The sequence below is a fragment of the Notamacropus eugenii genome, chromosome X, assembly GCF_028372415.1.
Source record: "Notamacropus eugenii isolate mMacEug1 chromosome X, mMacEug1.pri_v2, whole genome shotgun sequence".
In the NCBI taxonomy this organism is placed as follows: Eukaryota; Metazoa; Chordata; class Mammalia; order Diprotodontia; family Macropodidae; genus Notamacropus; species Notamacropus eugenii.
In genome coordinates, this window is record NC_092879.1 from 18,509,639 (window position 1) to 18,515,638 (window position 6,000).

Below are 6,000 nucleotides of genomic sequence, written 5' to 3' on the forward strand. Positions count from 1 at the left end.
GGAAACTCTGAAAAGGTGCAAAAAACGCGACAATTTCGGTGGTTTTAAGAGTATCCAAAGGAAGAAAAAAGGTTGGGGCGGGTTAGCAGGGTAGGAGACTATCGTCAGCCCCAACATAAGTAACATTTTTACTAGCAATATCTGGACTCAGTGCTTTAAATAAAAGTGACCTGGGTAGTCCCTAACTGTGTAAAATGTTAACTTTAAGTGCAAAATTGCCTTTTCTTCTATTCTTCGAGATGGTGGTGGGGATAAGACAAAGAAAGGGGAAGAGAAGCCAAACTTTTAGATCATTCAAAATAAGAGATTCATATGAATGCTCATGAAAGTCCCCAGAGGAATGTGTTATTCTGGCTTCTTCATAACGAAGTGGAAAGCTCTGGGAATAAAGTGGCATGGTAGGATCTTGCATTTCGTTCAGGATCAGCCAGGCATTGCCAGTACTAATCTTCGAGCATGAACGATGCCTCGCTTCAGCCTCTCCATGGAACTTTTTCTCTCCATGTACATGGGTGTGATCTCTTGGAGGAGAGCAAGCAGTTCTGCATATTTTCTTTGAGGTACTCGGCTGCTCCCCTCACCCTGGGTGTTGCCTCGAGACAGGGGTCCATAGTGGCTGAGCAAGTGCCGGTGTTAGGTGGAGGCCGCCAGTCTCGTGAAAGGTGAGTGGACAGTCGGAGATGGGTTCAGGGACGCACGCGGTAAGGTGGTGTTCAAGTTGGGCTTGTGGGACATGCCCGTCGAGGCGAGCAGCGCTCGAAGCCAGAAGGTCCCACGCGACAGTGGAGTGCCTCCAAGCCCTCGCTCTAGAACTCTATTTTTGTTTTTTTATTCCCATTCGTGGGACTTTTTGTGCCCGTAGCGAACAAGGAAACAACGTCAGGGGAAACAGGGCCCAATCAGGTTCCGTTCAGGCCACGGAAAATCGTAAGCTGCTTGCCATGTGCCAGGCTCTCTGCTACACTGGAAATACGACGAGCTCTAAGACACAACCCGCCCTCTCAAGGTGTTCACCGATTAACAACAAGGAGCACACAAGCCATATAGAGGAAATAGTAGAAAGAAGGAAATTGGTAGAAATTTGCAGGGAAGGGAGAAGCATCCTAGGAATGGTGGGATTTTAGCTGAGACTTAAAGAAAGACAAAAAAGTCAGGTGGCAGAGATGCTTAGGAAGAATGTATCAGGTGTGAGGAACAACCACTTTAAGAAAATGCCAAAATTTCGGAGATGCAATATCCTGTGCTTGGCTCCTCCTACAGAAAAGAAATCCTTTTTCTTTTTTTAGCTCCCTAATTAACTCACGTTCCCATTCACCACAAAAACTTTTAGTAACTTTTTAATGTATCCTCAACACTTTCCCTTCCTCCACCCTGACAGCTGAGAACCTTATCTGATAGCTGACAAAAGACATGGAGACAATTTGCTGAGAGCTCCCTCTTCTCTCCGACTTCTCATCTCACATCCTGCACATGCCTTCTACCTCTATCTCGTCCTGGATCTATTTTCCAGGTCATTTGCTTTTCCAAAGAAAGGGTTCACATTGTCTTCTATTTTCGGGGTTTTTGTGTTGTTTTGTTTGATTATTTCTTGATATGTCACGAAGTCATGAGCTGCCATTTCCTCAATGCTCAGTTTTCAGGAATTATTCTCTTCAATGACTTTTAGTCCCTCCTTTTGCATTGGACGAATTCTACTTTCTAAGGAGGAAGGTGGTACCTTCAACAGTCATAAGGCATTTTGAAAGAGACGAGTGTTGAGAGGAAGGGGATGGAAAGAGTTGACATAATAAGGGAGCTCTTACCCTCTCCTGTGCAGGCACGAAGGATCCCATCTCACCCTATCACCCATCAGACTGCCCCCTCCCCCCTCTTATCATCCCCACATTCTGAATCTCCAGCCTATCCTTTTCTACTGGCTACTTCCCCATGCAATGCAAGCATGCTCCCTTTGCTTTGAGGATTCAAAGAACCTCTTATGACCATCCACCCCTTAGCTCTCCTGCCTTTAGCAGTCAAAGTTCTGTAGAATGGCATCTGCAATAGGTGCCTCCACTTCTTTTCCTCTCACTCTCTTCTTAACTCTTTGTATTCTGGCTTCCTACTTCATCATTCAACTGAAACTGCTAGCCCTGAAGTCACTAACCATCTCCCATTTGCCAAAACCGTTGCCCTTTTTTCAGTCCTCATCCTTCTGGACCTTCAATCTTTGACACTGTTGATCTCCCTCTCATCCCTGTTATTCTCTTCTCTCCATGTTTATAGGATGCTCTAGGTTGGCATAGAAAGCCTCTCAGTCTCTCACCCCCTTCTTATCTTTCAGTCTTCTTCTTCCTTATTCCCCATTCCCCACAGATTTTGCAATCCAGCCAAATTGCTGTTCCTCGAACAAAATTCTCCATGTCCAGACTCCGGACATCTCTGCTAGCTCTCCCCCATGCTTACAGCGATCTCCTTCCTCATCTCCACCTCCGGGTGCCCCCCATATCTGGCCAAAATCTCACCCATTATAAAAAATCTTTCTCAATCTACCCTAATTCTCTTTCTTACTTCGTGAAAATCATTTCCGATTTATTCTGTGTATAGGTTGTTTACATTCAGGTATTTGTATGTTGTATCCCCCATTGTACTCTGAGCTCATTTGCAGCAGGGACTGTCTCTTCCCTGTCTTTTCTATGCTCATGGCTTAGCACGAGGCAAATATGAGGGGCTTCATACATGTTTCTTGAGTGACTGATTCAGACATAAAATCCTGAGAGCAATTTCCCAAGAAATGATTTGTCCAAGTATATACATCAGCAATTTTCTTTCCTATTCTTTATTCATTTAAATGCTCATTTCTTTTATATTTTCCGTTCCAAATTCTCTGACTCCCTGTTCACCTCCCATGCAGAAGGCAGGAAATATAATATCAGTTCTCCATGTGAAGCGATCGAAACCTTGGTTCCATGGAAGCCAGGCTGAGAAAAAAAGGGGTAAAGCAAAGAATAAAAGGAAAATGAGATATCTATGCTTCAGCATACTGCCTACACTCAGTGCTCATCAGCTGTCTCTCCGGAGATGGATACCATTTTTTCATCATGGCTCCTTCGAAATTTTCTTGAATTAGCATATTAATTAGAGTAGCTAAGTCTCTCCATGGCCATCAACGTTACAATAGTGCTACCGCCCAGCACTTTTTAGAAAGAACTAAAAAAAAAAAAAAAAAGCAAAATCACTTTCCCCCGGCCTGGTTACACAAAGGAACCCATGGAAGCAGAGTTTCACCACCTGCCATTATATGAGTGACTGGTTCTATCTGGTCTGGATCAACCACGGTAAATTATTGATGAGGATAGCGGTTTAATCAATATTAACGTGAAGGCATAAACAGGCACTGAAGGCCCCTGTGTCAAAAAGCCCAATCCGTGGGCCCCAGCATGCTTGCCCCTCGTTTGGTCAGGGAGTAGGAGAGGAATCTCACCCCTTTCTCAGTGGAAATCCAGATCAAGTTTTCCAAGTGTCCAACAAAGCAGCAGCGGCCACTTCTAATCACTGGTTGCTATGGTAACTGGTCCTCACCTAGGGGTACTTGGAATGCTAAGTTGTAGGCAATCAGGCTTCCCCTTTATCAGGCCTCCTTTATGCTCAGTAGGGCCGGGTGCGGGAGGTGGGGTGGCTAGGGGGGGTGGGTTGTGCGGAGGGAGGGGAGGGTAGGGGAAGGCTTCTTCCCACCTTTGTTCCAAGCCTGACAAAACTGGGAGCAGATGTAAATCACCAGGGCTTACCACATATCAGGAGTACCCCGAAACGCACAGCTTTGTGCACAAAATCAATGTTTATGTTGCCTGTATTGAGAGACAGAACAGAACACAGACATAGAGACGTAGAGACATATGGGCACATTCAGAGACAGGGAGAGAGAAATTAAGATGCGCACTGCAGATCCGTAGGCAGAAGAATAGACATGAACAGAAAAGGGGGTGGTGATGCCTTGACTTGTCTAGCATATGCTGGCCCCTACCTTCTCTCCCCCCTTAGCCTTTCAAAGACCATCCCTATCACTGCCTCAAACAGTTAACAGTACTGTTCAAGCAGTGAACAGCTGGAGGAAAAGAACCAGGCACTTCATCTCTAATCCGCAAAAGACTCATGGCTAGGATTTTCATGGCAACTCCATGTGCTCAAGTTCTCATGCCAATTGCATTTTCACAATGTACTGCCCATTGTCCTCTGCTTCTCTTCTCCCCACAGGAATCCTGACGGACACTTCTGATTACTCAGCAGCCCCCAAACCATCATCTGTTCAAAGCAGAGCTCCACTGCCAGCCAAGAATGAATGAATGAATGAATGAATGAATGAATGAGCATTTGTTCAGCCCTTACTATATACAAATAACTCAACTAAGGACTGTAGTACCTCTTTTCGTTGCCAATCCCTATTTCCACTTTCTGAGCCCCACAAATCCATGATCGTGTGTTCAATGTTATTATCTCCAAAGGCTATCTAATTGGACGGACCTGTGATTCGAAGGGAATGAAGGGAGAAAGGAAAGGAGAAAAAGAAGGGCAGCCCTTGTCAGTCTGGAACTGGCCTAGCCAGGGGCTAAGAGAGGCTGTTGCCCCTAACCTCCACCCTTCCTCATTCTTATTTCCCACCAGTCCTTGGCACAGCCTAACATTAGGTTGAGCATTTAGTAGGTACTGGACAAATGGTGCCAGCTGTACTGCTGTTTGACTTAAATCTAATGATCCAGGAACTTCTTAACTCACATTTTGTTGATTGTCAGCACTACTCTTCCTCAAAATTTTTGAGCTCAGATTGGTGTCCGAAATTTCCTCAACTCTGTCCTGTATTTAATTGTTGCTACGGTTTTTCTTCTCTATGACTCTACCATAGAAGAAAAGGTTTGGCCCTGCAGTTCCTAAAGTCAGAAGGAGGCTTCCTTTGGAGAGTGTCAGGCAATTCAGTAGTCCCTGAGTGTCTTTCTTGTTCCAGACTGCTAGAGGGTGTTTGAGCACCAGCAGTCTCTAAATTAAGGGTTAGTGTTGGGAAGAAATAAGGTAGTGGGGCGTCACTGGACACTTCAGAGTAGCAGGTTTACTTGGAGACAACACAGCAAAGAAATGCAACCGTGATACAGTGATGAAGCTTCTCTGGGCACAGCCCCTCTCCTCTCTGTACAAACACATCTGATTGTCAGAGCAGGCTGCCAGGGAAGATTATGAGGACTTGAGTGGTCTGCAGAAATCCACCAGGTTTGAGAGGTCCGGCCTGCCCATCGGTGGGACTTGTTTTGTTAATGAAAATAAGCTTTATTACATCAAGTAAGAAATACATGCAAAGATGCACTTAGCAGCCTTGGTCATTTATCCAGGGTTCTTTTTTCATCATTCGATGGCAAACTCGAGATGTGACATGGACAGTCTTCTGGAAAGGAACTACGTGGGTTCTTAATTTTTAGTAGGCTGAACAGTCCTCTGTATTTATACGTGCCGCATTTTCAATTTATTGCAAAGCGTGAACAATCATGCAAATGTACACACACCAAAGCCCAAAGCAAGAGAAAAACAAGCTAGTTTTTGAAGCAGGGTGTCTATCATGTGGACCTTAGTGGGAGACACCAGTAAGCTTTGACTCATGAGAAAATCATTAAGCCTTATTGGAAACTCTGAAAAGGTGCAAAAAACGCGACAATTTCGGTGGTTTTAAGAGTATCCAAAGGAAGAAAAAAGGTTGGGGCGGGTTAGCAGGGTAGGAGACTATCGTCAGCCCCAACATAAGTAACATTTTTACTAGCAATATCTGGACTCAGTGCTTTAAATAAAAGTGACCTGGGTAGTCCCTAACTGTGTAAAATGTTAACTTTAAGTGCAAAATTGCCTTTTCTTCTATTCTTCGAGATGGTGGTGGGGATAAGACAAAGAAAGGGGAAGAGAAGCCAAACTTTTAGATCATTCAAAATAAGAGATTCATATGAATGCTCATGAAAGTCCCCAGAGGAATGTGTTATTCTGGCTTCT

At 44.6% G+C, this 6,000-nt stretch overlaps 1 pseudogene; it reads right to left on the minus strand.

The window, feature by feature from the left end:
- Positions 1-359: 359 nt before the first annotated feature.
- On the minus strand, positions 360-735 carry LOC140515737 (cyclin-dependent kinase 2-associated protein 1 pseudogene; annotated as a pseudogene).
- Between the last annotated feature and the right edge of the window lie 5,265 nt (positions 736-6,000).